The following is a 16,328-nucleotide window of genomic DNA, read 5'->3' on the forward strand; positions in this document are numbered from 1 at the left end:
ATAAAAATAACTACTGAGTCCTACAAACGCTATCCATAATCCATTACCTCCGAAGCATCCCTCTCCTTTATGACTCAGCATCTGGTAGTCAGATGAATCCAAACTCCTATAGCATCACATTAAAGCCTTATCCAGAATAATTTCTTCACATATTTCCTAGAACTGAACAAAACCACAAGAGCAGTTGAGTAAAAAAAATGCAATAATTCACAGTATCATAGCAACAATTATAAAATATGTGCTTCCTGCTTATTCATTTTGATTAAGAAAATTATTCACAAGGCATCAGATGTTTGGAAAGAAATCTATCTTGTGGTTTGTTAATCGGAGGAACAATATACTCAAGACTGTTGAGGGAAGTAGCTTTCAAGGCTGGAAGGCACTGCCAATTGTTTTCCATAGGAAGCTGATAAGACCCTACACACACTTGTTGGCCCGACATTTGACACTACCTATCATTTAATGTTCCCACCCAGAAAGGCGCTTAAGTATACACTTAGTTTTAAGCATGTGAGCATTTAATCCAAGATGAGTACTTATGCCCTTCAAGTTGAGTGCATTTGTAATACTTTTAATATTTTTAATTGCTTTGTGGAAACCCAGCTTAGATAAGTAACGATGTGCTTACAGGCTTAGCAGCTGAAGGAGACAGCGTCTCTCCTTTCACCACCACCTCTTTGCTCCTCATCCCACCCAGTCCACCCCTGAGACCACTGCTGTTCCCTCCTTCCTTAGGATCCTGTGTTGCCACCATTCATTTTTCAGCACTTTCTCAGATCCTACCTTCCCACTCTGCGATCTCCCCATAGCACTGCGTCCTTGGGCTCGCTCCCACACGAGCACCATGCCTCAGAATTTTTGCTGAGAAGTTTTACACTCAGTCCTTCTTTTTTACCCACTCTCAAACATTACACCGATATTTTGACTGTATCATAAGCGCATACATATGATGTCCTCAAGCACTACAACGTCTCAGTTGAGGAAAGACTGCATTTCAGCTGTCTGTGCATAGCTTATCAATTTGGTGTTACTCTGGGGTTCCTGGTAAAGTCATCCCACAAATGTTAACTGTTAATAATTTAATATAAATTATTCTTTGTTTGCACACAGGTAAACAAATGTAACACATGAGAGATGTTGCTTGCTGTGCTAGCTGTTCATTTTAGCAGAACAATCAGCACAAAGTATTAAAGACAAGTATGTCTCTGTCCTACCACATGGCTGAATCAGCATGAGGAAAATGCATATTTTAGGTATGCTCTTTGCATTGCAAAACAAGACACTTAAGGACAAGGTGCAGTCATAGAGGCATGGTGAGCAGATCAAATCTTTCTTTTTCATTGCTCGGGAGACTGAATAACTTCAGTTCTTCTTCCATCTTCTGGGAGATCCACTGGAACAGAGTATCATCAGAAAGACACGTGTTTTATAAACAAGCAATGGCAGACAGAAAGCAATTGAATTAGATCCCCAAAGCTTTACTAAGATAGATGATCCTTGAAAGTACAGCTAGGATATTAAATGTAGCGAGAGCATAATTCTTAATTTCTAGGCATCTGTGAGAATAGTTACCATCCTTCGGGGAGTATTGTAGTGACTGTAGCTGGTAGATCTCTAAATGAGACTATATTTCCTTTTGATATTGCATCATTAAGATAACTGATTCCTATACCCAGCCAAATGTTTCATATAACTCTTTCCTCCCTTTTCTTAATGTGTGCAATTGTGTAAGAGCAGCACTGGGGGGATTTAGTGGTTGTATCTCTTTATGAGTCTGAACTGTGACATGGAGGACTCGGTGAGTTTATTGATTTTAATTTCTTATATTTGGGATTTATCTTCTCAAATTTTATTTAATGGTTGAGAATACTTACAGTGTTGATATAGGAGGTTGGCTACCCAAGGGCAAAATTTCAGATCCTCGTTTCTTCACCTGTGCATTTGTTTGTTTGCTTCTGGATACCAGCTGCCAGGCTTTGATCAAGAGTGGCTAAGGGGCGTACTCTGAGACAGCATTCCTCTCTGTCAGCCTCAATAGCCAGAGCTGAGAGTAGCAGAGCGCTTAAGTGGATTTCTATGCCTATCAGAGTGAGAGATCAGGCATTCCCTTTGAAGATCCTTTGCTACTGAAATCTAGATTCTGATCCCTGATTTGGTCTGAAGACCCTAAGCCACAAGGCACACAGCAGGTCTCCTAGAGGGTGGAGGGGTTTGAGAGACTAGGATTGTTATCTGCGTGGCTGGGTATTTTCTTTGCTTTTTCCCAGGAAGACAGCTAGAATGGCCACAAATGGAAAGGGTGAAAAAGTGTGGTAAGAAAAACCACTTTTCAGGCTGTTACATAAATACCAGCATCCCTCTTTTCAGTAGTGGAAAAAAGCTTATAGAGTTGTTGGACTAAACCAGACTCAGCATTTCTTGGGCTATTTCAACGTAGTAGGGGGAGCTCAGCCAGGTTGATTTCCTTCCTGGAGCATTTAAGGACTAAGCAGCTAATAAAGTACTTTATGGCTGTGAGTACCTGTGACAGCATAGGGAAGATGAAGAGCTATGAAACAATAGATGGAGAGTATCCGTCATCCTTGGAAGAGGTGTTTTCTCCTGTGGATGCAGCGCTGAACTTCGGTGCCAGGAGGAGCAATCTCTGTCAATGATTTGTTGTTTCACCTTTCCCACTTAACTGCTCTGTTTCCCATGGCACTGTTTTTATCTTCTTCAACTTCCTTAACACCTATAAGGCGAGTATTTGTGTCCTATTGTGTCTCTGCATTCCAGCATGCATTGCTCCAGCCACAAGCTGGACGTTGCCATAAGCTTATGTATTGCTGCCAGGGAGAATTAATCACCGTAGGTTGCCAGGGGTAATGAATTCTCATCGTGACTTTCGCACTTGACTGTCTTGGTTTGGAAATACAGGGATTGATGTAAGCTTCTCTTTAAGGAGTGTTCTCCTTCTGCCCTTCCTTGTTTCTTTTTGTCCTTCCATCCTCTCTTTCTTTCTCTTCTTTCTTCCAGTACTGACAAGCCTGGCAGTTTGTTACAGCTTTCTCCATCTTCTATTTTGAGACAAGATCAACAACAGCCAGCCGAAGGGCAGGGCTATGTCCGGTGCCCATTTCTAGTTCCCCCACCCACGTGAAGGACCAGTACACATTCATGCCCATTATGGGTTCTACAGTGGGCTCATTCATGGACTCATTTCTTTCTGCTGTGAGATTCCCTTGCCTGAGCACTGTTTTCCTTGGCGCAGGGCGTAAGATAAGAAGGAATCTTTACATGGAAATCTCTCCAGCTATGGGAAACATTTCCCCTTACACATGTCCTCGCAAGAGATCTACGACATCCATAATTGCAGACAGCACTTGGAATGTGGTGACGTCTCTGCATTTCATGACCAAACACAGTCTTTGCCATTGCCCAAGGGTAGAGTAGACTCTAACAGCATTAACCTATGGTCCCTTATCTACTGCTTTTGTCACTCTGTCCATTTGTATCTGGAAAAAAGTTGTGTTGTCTGATACCAAGTTGCCTGGCATACTAGTTTTGTTGTATTGGTGGCATTTCTGCCCTTCTCCCTTCCGCTCATACTTCAGGCAGTAGTGAGTCAGTCTTTTGCTCTGGGGTTCTCACCTTGCTAACCCTTCCAGTCTTGGAGACTTTCCTAAAATCTACAGATGCCCAGTGCAAGCTGATCTACAGGATGCTCAGTGTTTCAACTTTGCTTTCTTCCAGGGACCATTTAAATGAAGACAAGCCACCATTTTATATGAAGACACAATAATGCACATGGAGACAGTTCCACAATGTTGCCTTCTAGCCCAGATGTCACACCTAACTGAGACCCGTGTCACATTAAGCTTTTTGTCAAAGGTGCCAGAATGTTCTGTTTGTACAGTAGCTTTGGATTAATCCTGCTATTAATGAATCCTGAAAACAACAACAGCATATTTTAATTAAACAAAGCACAAGCAGTTCTCACTTAAAGTGGGAGGGGAAACGATAAGGGTGATTTCATCCCTCCGTGTCTCATGCAGACTATGACAGATGGAGGAAGCATGGGGAATACTAATGAAACGGAAAAGGAAGAGACCAGTGCCTTCACTGCAGGGAAAGCTTGACCTCTCAGTTTTGTCCTTCACCCCAGGTAGCTCCCAAAGCTGCTCTTTTGCTTTTTCAGCCACGATCTCAAACAGCGCCTCCCACAAACTGGTTGTGTGCTGTCTCCTGTCCAGCTCAGCACTTCACGCACACACAGATTTCCTTGGGCAAAACTGTTTTTGGTCTCCCTGCCCCCCAAACCAGTACTCCTATTTCCGTATCAGACTGGGCATATTCATTGCCATTGGCTCCAACTACCACACCTGTATGCCCACAGTGAATAGCACATGCTGATTAAACACAGGTGCAAAGTATCCTTTTAGCTCTGAGGCTACAAAAAAGTGCAATTACAAAACAAGAGCCTACTTTTCACTTTACCTTTTTTTTTTTTCCTTCCTTTGTAGATTAATCCAGGCTGTTTGCTTTGGTTTCTTCTCAGAAGTGTAACTCAGCTTGAGTTTTGGATGAATATCCAGACTGCACTCACCAGATTAAGATTTGTCTCTGCTGATCTGCTCCTAGAGGGGGTAAATTAGCCCTTTAGTAGCCCCATGGTAGCTTAGCTAAACTACTTACTGTGCTGACTAAATTCATTTACAGTTAGTTTGATAGCTCTCCACTACATTGTGCAATATAGATATAATTCAAGACAATGGAGCATCATTAACCTTTAATGATTGCACTTGAATCAGATCGTAGGTGGTGGGTTCATGGGCTGAGATCCAAGAGAACCAATTTGTTCCAGGCATCTCTGCAGAGAAGCAGAGCAGGCAGCTGAATATGAGGAAAGGGACATAATTCTGGGAGGGTTCTCGGAGGGCCTTCAGGCAGAAAGGAGGAAGAAGTTTGGCAGCGGAGAAGAGAAACAGCTGAGGGATGAACAAAGAGAAGAAAGCTACTGTCAGGAACATTTCCATGGCCCAGAAAGTCAGGCATCCTTCTAGTGTCAAGCCCCTGTCCCTTTCAGCATGCTCTTAAGACACACCTGAGAGAAGAAGCTGTAGATGTGCACCAAGACAGACATTTCCCTGCAGGGTCCTGCTTGGGTACCGCAAGCTCTGACTCCTCCACAGGGGCTAAGCCCTGCGAGAAGTCTGGGGCAGCCCAGAGGATGGAGCAGAGCATCTGCCCTACAGGGAAGACTTTTCCCTGCACACCAGACCAGCAGTCATGCTGCAGGTGTATTTAAAACACTGCGCAACGACAAATAATTGCTTAAAGAAAAGAATAACAAACCAGCTCTGGGAGATACAAATCTAAGGAAAAACAAATAACCCATTGGTGCCCAACCTGACACACAGTCAATGTGCTATCAATGCACATAAAAAGAATTCCTTTATTTGTCCACTGTTTTTCCCTCCCCAACACTTGGGGCTGTGCATTTCATGCACTTTCCAAGCAGCCTGCAGCCCTGCAGCCCAGCTCCACATGGTGCTGGGAAGGAAATGTTCAGTACTGCATCCATCTGCAGTGATAAAATACTCTCTCTCTAGACAGAGGAGGCAAAAGGCATGAGGTTCATTTTGCAAGTACCTACACTTTTCAAAAGGAAATCTAGGACAAAATGGTTCAGGAGATGAGAAACTGGATATGAGAATTAGTCCCCACTAATGAGTTAAAAGGAGGTTTCCTACTCACCTATGGAAATAAAACCAGGAGCGAAATCAACTCATGAATTCAGCTTAAAACAAAACACTTTTTTTTTTCCTGCTGTAGTAAATTTTCTGCCATGTTAGTGAGTTAAATCAGCATAAAAAGGGCCTTACAGGCAGCAAAAGTTGCATAGATAACTGGTAGGTTCTTAACAGTTGGATTGGAGAGGATGCAGGATTAGTGAGCAGTAGTCAGCAAGAAGATGATCTTACCTCATCTTATGGCACCCTCAGCCTGTAAATCTGTCGAGACCAGGACAATACTTCAGCACTTCTGTGCACTTCTTGATCTGAACCTACAGATATAAAAAACAGAATTTATAACACACCCAGAATAAAATATCATCTATGATCTATAAAGTACAGTCTCTACATATAGGAATATAATATAATCAATACAATATTTTGGTTATATATATGCGTGCGTGAAAAGTGGTGATCAAAGGAGCTCCTGGTTTCTGCGGGACTCTTGCTGTGGATTGCACGTGGCTTCTCCCGTGAGCAGCCTGTGTAACACCAACCTCTGGTGGGTTGCCTCTAGCTGAAGCGCACACTACCACCATTTTCTGCTGCCTTGGTTAGAGCCAAGTCCACTGGACACGGAACCCTTCCAGCCTTCAAAGCACTCCGCGAGGACTCCTGGTCTGTGCAGGAGGAGGGCTGGCAGAGCCCCCTGGAAGCACTCTCCCATACACCTCAAAGTTGCATGGGGAAGAAAGGGCTGGCTCCTCTACACCTGCTCTGCATGCTCACGGCAGTGCCACGCTGGCCCGTGGTGAATGACACAGCCACATAGCTGGTCACATCTGAAACCCAGCCAGCAGCTTCTGCAGTGCCATTAGCCCCGCTAATTAAGGAGTGAGTCACAGCCTTGGCTGTGGCTTTCCCCTCTTTCAGAGAACCTTAGCATGGACATTTCACACTTGCTGACGGCATGCTTTGAGATTTTCTCCCTTTCTCACTTTTTTTTTTTTCTTTTAACTAAACAGCGAACCATATGGTGTATCGTTGTCTGATTAGCTAACAGCTTCCTGATGCCTGTGGGAATTACTGTGTCCAAAGCTTTTAGAGCAGGTATTTGCACCGCCTTTACCTGCCACTCTCTGAATTGATCAATTCCTGCCTTCAGGATTTTATTTCTGCCAGATTACAAGGATCACTTTACATTAAATCCACTCTATCTCCTGGGTACACATCAGCGAGAGAAGCATGCGCTGCGCTGTGTCCTCTTTAACTTTTATTATATATTAAAGGAAGATTGATAATAATGACTCTGCTTAAAATGCTGTGGTGCAGCAAGATGACTTTCAGTTCCCTTCAGATAACATACTTAGGGCTACTGCTGTTGTCTCCTGCATTTGCTTGTTTTCTTGTATTTTTTCCCTTCAGTAATATTTCTTTCCCAAGAACTCTGCTGGGTACCAGCCCTGAGCCTGCAGGCTCACGTCTGCAGCCCAGCTCTCCCCCACTGGCCACTCAGAAAGCGTCCCCTCGGAAGGGCACTGCCGGTGGGTGCAGTTCCTAGAAAGAGGGTTAGCTGCTTCCTCTGGGCCAGGACCGGGTCCCGACCCTGCCAGCAGAGCCAGGCTTGGGCAGAGATACACGGGCTATTCCACACAGGCAGGGACATTCAAAACAAGCCCTCTGCCAGGTAAAAAAATGGTAAAGAACAAGGAACGAAAAATCCTCTCTCAAATATGGTAGAGAGAAGAATATTTGTGCATAATCTTATACTGTACTGAAATAATACAATATATAGTCTTATACTGCACGATATGTAGGATATTTCAATGGGTTTTCAGTGTCCAGAAATAAGCCTTCAGCAGACATAACACGATTTTCCAGTATATTTCAATGAGTCACGCTCTCACCCCTACAATATCCCTCACACCTACTGTCCTAAGACTCAGTCAAAAAGGATGGTGACTTTACTCCGAGCCTGCTTCTCAATACATTCTAATACTGAAATTTGTAAGCTTCTGTTCAACTTTAAAACACTAATAAAAATTCAAAAGCCTCATAAGCACGGCCATTATTGCTTGGCTGCTTGCCATTTTAGACAGAAAGTTGTTCAGGAGAGAAGACTTAAGCATTGCAATCATGCTAGTAGGAGATATTTGTCCAAGTCAAGATTGTCCAAGGAGATATTTGTCCACCTCCCTAAGTCAGGAATAAATCTACTCTTTAGGAAGAAGAGCTTGACAGTCCTAGCAGCCACTGGCTGGGAGCTCCCAAGGACTTATCGCTGACCTAATTTTTCTCCTGTTTGTATCAGTGGTATTTCTAAAATACCATGCTCTTCACAGATTGGAAAATGGAAAATTCCTGGCTTGGATTCATTTCAGAAGTTGTTCAAATATCCAGTGTCAGCAAACATCCAAATTCTGATGAAAAGCAAAGAGAAAAAAAAAAACCTCCTAACTGATGTAAAAAAATTATGATATATATATAAAAATATATATTTATTTTTAAATGGAAAAGTCCTGGAGATATAGTAGCTTCCAAGCCAGTTACTACCAATCAAATGAATGTTGTTGACTGCAGAGTATCCAGGATATGTTATTTTATTTGTTGATATTAAAGAAAAAAAAATCCAACAAATTGGGAGCATGGTGCAGAGAGAAACTTCCTGGGTCATAAAGTCCAGACTTCTAGTATCCCAGGCACCACATAATTGACTCCTTCTCATCTGAGTTATCTCCGGTCTTCTAGATGGATGCCAAAAAAATATAAAACAGGAGAAGCAATGAGAAAATAAAAAATTACATTTTTTTTCTGTATCATAAACAAAACCACATTAGCAGTAGGAGCAGCTGTAAACATAGCAATCTGTAAGGCTCCAGCAGATAAGGCAAAGACTAAAGTGTCGTGAAGGATCTGATTAATTTTTAAATAAACGTGTTGTAGTCTTATTACACCTATATTACAGGAGCAGCTGAAGGTCCCTGGGAGAGAGGCACTGAAGGAGAGGGCTGGAGGCTGGGGACTGTTTGGTGCCTCGTTCCTGATGTGCTTGAGAGTTTCTCCCACTCCTGCCTGATGGGATGCGAACATCCCTCACTCACAGAGGAGTAATCTTGGGTTCAGCCCATGGTGACAAAAATCCAAGAGTAAGGAAGCCAGAGTGACAGTAACACAAATGGGAACACAGCTGTGTCCTATAGGGTTAAACCATATCTCTGGCAGAAGAGGTACAAGGCTGATAATTTATTGGTTCTATAAAGTCGTTTAACATCTCTTTTAAGAACTATCAGCACCCACTGTCTCCTTCTTGGCATCAGTGCCAAATACTAGGGCCATGTTTCCTTTCAGTCTTTTTGTGACAATCAGCATTTAACTGGTCTGTGTGAACTGAGATCTGGAGGGTCAACTCTACCTGGGCAGAGATGGAACTTAAAGTCTGGTCTCTCTTGATGATGAGCAGTTGAGTGCAAATGGAGGCACCGTTTGTATCGTTGTTTGTAAAGAAAAGTCTTGTATCCTACAGCAGAAGGTTCAAAGGTCCAAAACCTAATAAAGAAGTTTCCAAACTAGAGAAGGTAGGTGGTGCGTTTTACAATAGACTCTTCTGTCCGTTTTCCAATAGCTTGGGAGATTGCCAGAGGAATATCCCAAGACTGGTTGCTCTGACTCTCCATATATATTGAATGAACCCTAAATAGGTGATGAGGTGTTTACAAATAAAGTTCTGAAATACGGAGCTTAAATATCATGGGCGGGTGTTCACCACTAACAGCCAAATCATATCGTCATTCAAGAACCCCAAGAAAAATCTCTCAAAAAATGACCTCTGGATTTTTCTGTGAACCCGCTGCTCAATAGCAATGAAAAACTGATCCAGCAAAGCACAGAAGCGAACAGCTAGTCACAAGGAGGTAATCAGTCCCACCCAAGCTCAACCAACAGCTGCAGTCACCAGGGTCTTGAATAATGGCCTTAATTTCCTTAAGAGACCTGCTAATGATAGTACCAGCCTGTGCACCTGATAAAAGGGATTTGTGCTGGATTTTTGTTTGACATGTTTAGAAGCAAAGGATGAAAAGGCTGATATTAATAACCTTGATTTCTTCACCAGGGGAAGGAGAAGTTCATATAAAGCTTTCTGCCTTACAAAGCCTTTCCAGACCTGTTCTCTGGACAAAAGAAAAAACTGTTTTTAAATATACAGTATTCTTAAACAGGCATTTGCCTGAAAGAGACTGAGCTTTGGAAACCATTTTTTAATTACAGCCTAAGAGATAAAGCATTGCTTTGGGCTTTATGAAAACTAGAGTCCAGTCCCTCTGAAAAAAAAAAAGATATATATATATATGGACTATTTTGACAAGTAGAGTCGTCATTGCTTTTTCTAATCTAAATATTCTGAAGTTGGCACATAAACAGATTACGGTAGAAAAATAGGGAAGGTCCCTGATCTCTCTCTTCTTTAACCTGAGCTTGGTTGCATCCTCCACAGTCTGTGCACTGCTTGGGGCTTTTGATGAGAGTTCATTTCCACAAGTTGTTCCTGTTCAGCTGGTGGGTCCATGTAAGAGCTGGCAGTGTCTCCTTTCCAGCCCACAGGGAAGATGAGAATCAGCCCTGTGTCTTTTACAGGAAGGGAAGGGAAAGGAGAAGCAGTAGCAAACTGTATGAGGCAGAGGGAATTGATTGCAACCAGCCAGATATAATTACATTGTGGAGGACATTTAATATTTCATCTTGATCTTTGCTGTATCAGGAGAGTAAAGAAAATCACAATATGAGGGAGAGAGAGGCTGCAACTGCTCTTCATTTGAATTGTAAATTCCCACAAGCAAAACCATGAGTTACTTTCAGACAATCTGCACTGAATATATCTGACCCAGATTGCAGGGAGAACCAGAGAGCTACTCCACCTGCTTGGAGACAACAGTGGCACTAAGCCATCATGGCAGGTCCCCAGCACAGCAGGTATTTAATCCAATCACACTAATGAATTTCTCTCCTCCCTTCACTCCTGGGTAGCTACAGACATGCTGGCACAGGGCTCTTTGGTTAACCACTACAAGAAGGAAAGAGCTTTACATCCCACAATCCTAAATGGCTCTGTCCTCAAAGCCAGACCTTTAAAAAAAACACAGCATACATTTTGGTAATGACTGCTGTAATTAATGTACACACACACACACACGTGAAGAGACAGTTAACGTTGAAAACAAACTTTACAGTGTTGAAAGGAAAAGGCGGTCAAGAGGCTCTGGACCAAGGTCAAACAGAAAGACGAGGCAGATTAAAAAAAAAAAGGATGCCTGCTATATATACATATACACACACAAGGAATGCCCATCCCATGCAAATTCTCCAAGAAAACATACCAAATCCCAGTAAATCCACTCAAACTCTACTGTTTGCTACCCCTGGTGCCTGCTGCCCCCCCAAAATGGGCTACACATTTGTTGTGGTGGGAGAAGGCCCAACAGCGTCAGCTACCAGGCACCTCAAGAGGGGAAGGGAGGACGAGGCATTGCTGAGCATCCCTGCAACCAAAACATCTCCTTATGACTCTGACTGGCCCGATGTGTCTCTGGCAGTTCTGACACCCACCACTGAAACGCAGCTCCCTGAGGTGGATCAGAGCCAGCTCAATCCAGACCTCATAGCAGGGAGAGAAAAGTTGCCCCAACAGCTCCGTGTGTTTGTCCTCCCGCAGCCTCAAGCTGCCAAGCACATCTCGGTTTGCCATGATCCCTTCCACACTCACTCAGACAACTAAGATCCAGCTCTACATATTAATTATCATAAAAGAGGAGGAAGTTCCGCTCATTGCTCCAGATGATTAATCAGCTAGTCAGGCATAACACCACCCATGCCATTGTAATTGCAGTCAAATAATAACGCTACAACACACGCTGCAATCATAACCATCATCAAACACCGGAGGAGTCTGGTAATACAAGCAACTTTGTCCCTTCACAGTCCACACAAGATGATCTACAATCTGGAACAAGTTGTTAAAGACAGCTCATGAGGTGCAGCCTGCTCACCCGAGGTGAGGGAGGGAAGCAGACCCTTACCTCTGTTCAGAGGACAGATGGGGAAAGGAGGGATGGACTCATCTGTGCTCAGCGCATCCATGACCTGCTCTTGTGAGCACCCACTGCAAGGGGCTGCAGCAACAATCTGGAGAGAGAAGACCGATTTCTTGGCTGATGGCTCTTTTAAAATACACCTCACTACTACTTTTGTCACCTGCTCTGGTTTCAGAGCAGTAAAGGCAGAGAATTTGCTTAACAGAATTGACCTTCTTTGCAGCTCCTCCTGGCCAGCTGAACCTGTAACCCAAAGCTTAGATAACCCTTTCCAGTTGCCTGGTCAGTAATTCTCCATGCACTGGCCCTGGTTTCTCACTGAACTTGTCACTTAACTTACCTCAGTGCAAGGTCTCTGCTAAACTTGCTGTTGGCCTTACCCAGAACTCAGACCAAGCAATGAAGATGAAGCCCGTACTCCCTGGTCCTACTCCCCAGCAGCCACAATGTGCTTTTCTTCTCGTTCTCCATTTTATACAGGAGCAATTTTCTCCTCCAACTTTCTAAACTAGCAACTTCTGACAAGGGTTTGGAGGACTGGATCCTGAAGCTGGGCTACAGCAAGGAGCAATTTTCACTAGCTACAAATTTACCATTAACCAAACATATATTTACTGTGGAAGGCAGGTGAGAACGCTGCCAAGCTGGGGGCTGATAGTGCCGTCCCCAAGGCCTTGCACGTAGGTAGGCAAAGGTACTGTCTGCCCAACAGCCCTCTCAGCCCCCAAAGCTGCTTTGAAACATTTTGTGCACTTGCAGAAAGATCTTAAACCCGCTCTAAGTTTGAGCCAAGCCTTTGAGACCGACCTCACCACTCGAGACAGGCTATACAAAGACTACATAGCTATTAGCCTCGTAGCACTGAATCCCACCTCCTAGGATGAAGCCGAAAATGAAGTAGCCAGAGCCCAGAAGAAAGGATATAACGTAGAAGCAGCATGAGAACTTACAGTCATACCAGCTGTAAAAAAAGTGTTTTGCTGGGGGGTTGTTTTTTTTTCCCCAGTGCACATTTTGCCCAGCGCTGGTGGTGTTCACTTGTTGAGCAGCTCTTTGGCAGCCTGCGGGAAGCTGATCGGTCTTCTCAGTGGGGCAGTTTTAGTTCAGAAGGGATAATTTAAGACAAAGGCTATCAACCTGTTGTCCATCTTAGGAAAAGTGGCTGAGCCCGCTCGGGGGCTGCCTTCCAGTGGAATGAGCAGCTGCTTGACACAGGGATCTTTTCTCAGCTAAGTAATGAGCTGTATTGATTTCCCTCAAAAAGAAAATTGGACTTTTACAAACAACGCAACAAGCTGCTTGAGTCAGGATGTTGCTGAAGTAATCTTGTGACCACCGCAGGCTCTTTGCTTGTCATGAAAGAGAAGAAAAAAAGTCAACCATTTATTCTGCAAGGGCAGACTTCACCAGTTAAAAAAAAAAACAAAACAACTCTCCCTTCTGATATATTGGGCAAGTACCAGAGCAACATGCCCTGCAGGGATGGTGAACATTCATCCATTTGGAAAACAGCTCCAGGAACAACCCCTGTACTTGTTCTTGTGTGCCAAGGCCCTAAGTCTGCAGCAGGAGCCTACACCTCTCTCCATGTGGTCTCTCCATGGGGATGATATGAACGCTATCACCGCCGGCCAGATGCCTCTCTGTTGAGGAGCTCTGAGATACTTCCTCCAGGCCACCTGCTAGCTCATCCCTGTCAGCCTGGGCAAAACAACTCCAAGGGCAGAGCCCCTAGAAATGTTTTTCTCAGTCCCACATGTTTCAGAGCAGCTGAGGAAGGACGCAGGTCCTTCACAGCCCCCACCCTGCTCTGCAAGCAAGGGGAGCCTGCAGGAGCCAGGATTAGCACCCTGATGGGCAAGGATGGGTCAACAGCAACAGAAAGTTTCCACCCTCTAGACAAAAGGGATCACTGCAGAACATCTGAAAGAAGAAACCTAACCATGGTGTGACCGACTGCTGCTCTCACATGCTCAGGCTGTCCCCAGAAACGCAGCCCCAGCAGGGTTTGTGCTGTGCCCCAGCCCCCCAGGGCTGCCACCTCCCCATGGCAGCAGCATCAGTGCCACATCCAAATCTCAGCTACATGCTCAAAATCCCCTGGGAGCCCCACCAGCCCCACAGCATGCAGGATGCTGGTGGGGGTGTTCCCTTGATGCACCCACTCCCAAGGCTTTGCCGTGCCCCAAAAGGCAGCGGGACACCCACGCCACCTCCAGCAGTATGGCAAAGCAAGAGCATCCCAGACCTTGCACTCAGCTGGGACAAAGCCAGAATGTCAAGTGCCACAGCACCCAGTTGCTCTCGGCAGATCAAAAGATTCCTGTCTGTATTCTAAATGAGATCTGTGGACTCTGCAATTAAGCACTCTGGGGCACTAATTTCTCTGATCAGGCATGGACACCCATAGAAACATACCAGGCTAAAACCCTAGCCAGCGTTTGCAAAATTAGAAAGCTGAAGGGAATAACAGTAAGCTCAGCAGGGACAAGAAGTGTTAATTTTGTGTTGGTAAGTGGGAATTACAAGAAATGGAAAATAAATAAAAATGCAAATTCAAAGTAATAAAAAAGCACAATTAAAAGAAACAGCCAGCATACTTTCCTGTATCAGAAAGAAATGCAATTATCATCACAGAATAGGCTTTTCTAATATTTTTCATATCAGTAATTTTTGTGTTTTATTTAGTGCATTATAAAATTTGGAGAAATATTACAATCTCTCCAGTAAGTCAATGTTTCATTATTTAAAGATATGAGGGGAAGAGAGATTTATAAAAACTTCAGCAACAAAACACGATTATGATTTCCTTTCTAACTGGAAAGACAGTGCCAATAAGTGCTGAACTCACCAGCATCAGGAACCATCAGCAAGATGCTCTCACTAAACATGGAGACACAACATAAGCAGCTAAATCCAACCTGGGTTTAGAGGAAATAGATTTGGTGATGAGTGTAAGGATGAGGGGCACCTGGGCACTCGAGGTTGCCCAGCTGACCCCAGTACTTCAGCCCGTAACAAAGCAGCACTGACTGAGAGCAGATGCATCCTGCCCTCTTTAATTTGGGGCTGCGATGCATAAGTCAGCAGTGGCTGTGTAAAGGCCAGCACTGTTGTGATGTGCTCAGCTCCAGCAGTCTGCATGACCCAGCTCAGACACTGTGTGTTTTGCCAAGGAACCAGCAGTGATTTGCTGTGGTCATCCCCTTAATGGCTGAGCAGCACTTGGAAAGGAAAAAGGGAAGGGCTGGGAGGTGATCACCAGCTCAGAGTAAGGCATAACAATCCCAGTTTCCAAAGCCCCTCTTCCTTTTAATACAGACTGTGATGGTTTAATGATGAATGCTCACAAAACATCCGACCTTGTTCCTAAAAATGAAATAGAAAAAAGAAAAATTAAAAGAAGAAACATCTCTCCTTTCACCTTCCTCTCATTCCTTTAATAATTTTGCAAAATTAAGCCAAATGTGCTGATTATTTTCCACGTGCATTAATCATAGCCAAATCACGTTAGCAAAGGAAAATGCACAGCCTGCTGTTTCCTCTCAGCACCCTTCTCTCACCCTGCACTCAGAATAGTCTCAGCCTGGAGGGCATCCTGCCGGTGCAATTAGCAGTGTGAAATGGGGAAGGGGAGGAGATGGGAAGATGGAGGAAAAAGAACTTTTCTTAAAACTTAGGCACAGCTTTGGGCTTAGCAGAGCAAGCAAGCAAAACCTTAAGAACATCCTGCTTTTTTCTCAGCTCATGAAGTCCAAGCAGGTGTGTGAGCAACTGCTGTCATCTTCTGCACTCTTACTGTAGTCCCTGTCCAGAGCTGCACTCCAAACTTACATGTCCAAACATTAGGTGCATGAGAAATACCTGCCAAGCTTTGCACGTTTTCAGATGTTTTTGTGCTTATTTAAATATTCTGGAAAGGCTTAATAAATTATAAAAAGCTGCAAATGGTCAGCCTCTCACCGTAGGTTGGGATGGAGCCCACCAGGACAAGAAGTAGGAGGAAAGCAGGTTATTCCCTCCTTGATGGGGTTTCTCTCTGCCAGCTTGGCAGCTCTGCAGAACCAGCATCCCCCAGCAAGCTGGCCAGAAGGCTCCTTCACCACCAAGCAAGAGAAAGTGACTGCTCCAAGTGATTCAACTCGCCTTCGTGCCAGCTTCTGAGGCTGAATCCCTCCAGCCCTGGATTGACTGGTCACGTCACTAAAGAGGTTCCCAGACCACCTTGTGGGAAGCCATGGAAGAGCATCGCCAGCTTGGACTGGATGCTGGAGACAAAGTGAAACTGCACGTGTCTAATTTAGTGCTCTGTCACATTTCAGGCTTGATTTGGCCATCACCACAGGGAGGCAGCTTGTGCTACCAAGCAAAGAATGAAGCACAAACCTTGATCCTCAGCCTACTAACTCCTCCAAAGCGCGGCCCTGCAAGCTCTCCTCCCCAGCAGCTGCTGCATCAACCAAGAATGGTTCTGCCAAGAAGACTGAAAAAAAAATTCAAAAGAAAGCAGATATGAAGTGGAGATAAC

The 16,328-nt window shown here is 44.3% G+C and overlaps 1 non-coding gene across 2 annotated transcripts; it reads right to left on the reverse strand.

Annotated features, from left to right (window-relative positions):
* Positions 1 to 3,850: 3,850 nt before the first annotated feature.
* Positions 3,851 to 15,767, reverse strand: LOC106031945 (uncharacterized). 2 transcript variants are annotated; one of them, XR_010833053.1, is made up of 5 exons: positions 14,652 to 15,767; positions 11,786 to 11,891; positions 5,964 to 6,046; positions 4,477 to 4,616; positions 3,851 to 3,927 (listed from the first exon to the last, which is right to left on the reverse strand). It is a non-coding gene; the product is annotated as an uncharacterized protein (transcript). The 2 variants fall into 2 exon arrangements; XR_010833052.1 differs by lacking the exons at positions 3,851 to 3,927; positions 4,477 to 4,616; positions 5,964 to 6,046 and adding an exon at positions 8,225 to 8,458 and having other exon boundaries at positions 14,652 to 15,644.
* Between the last annotated feature and the right edge of the window lie 561 nt (positions 15,768 to 16,328).

This window comes from Anser cygnoides, chromosome 7 (assembly GCF_040182565.1).
Source record: "Anser cygnoides isolate HZ-2024a breed goose chromosome 7, Taihu_goose_T2T_genome, whole genome shotgun sequence".
Lineage (NCBI taxonomy): Eukaryota > Metazoa > Chordata > Aves > Anseriformes > Anatidae > Anser > Anser cygnoides.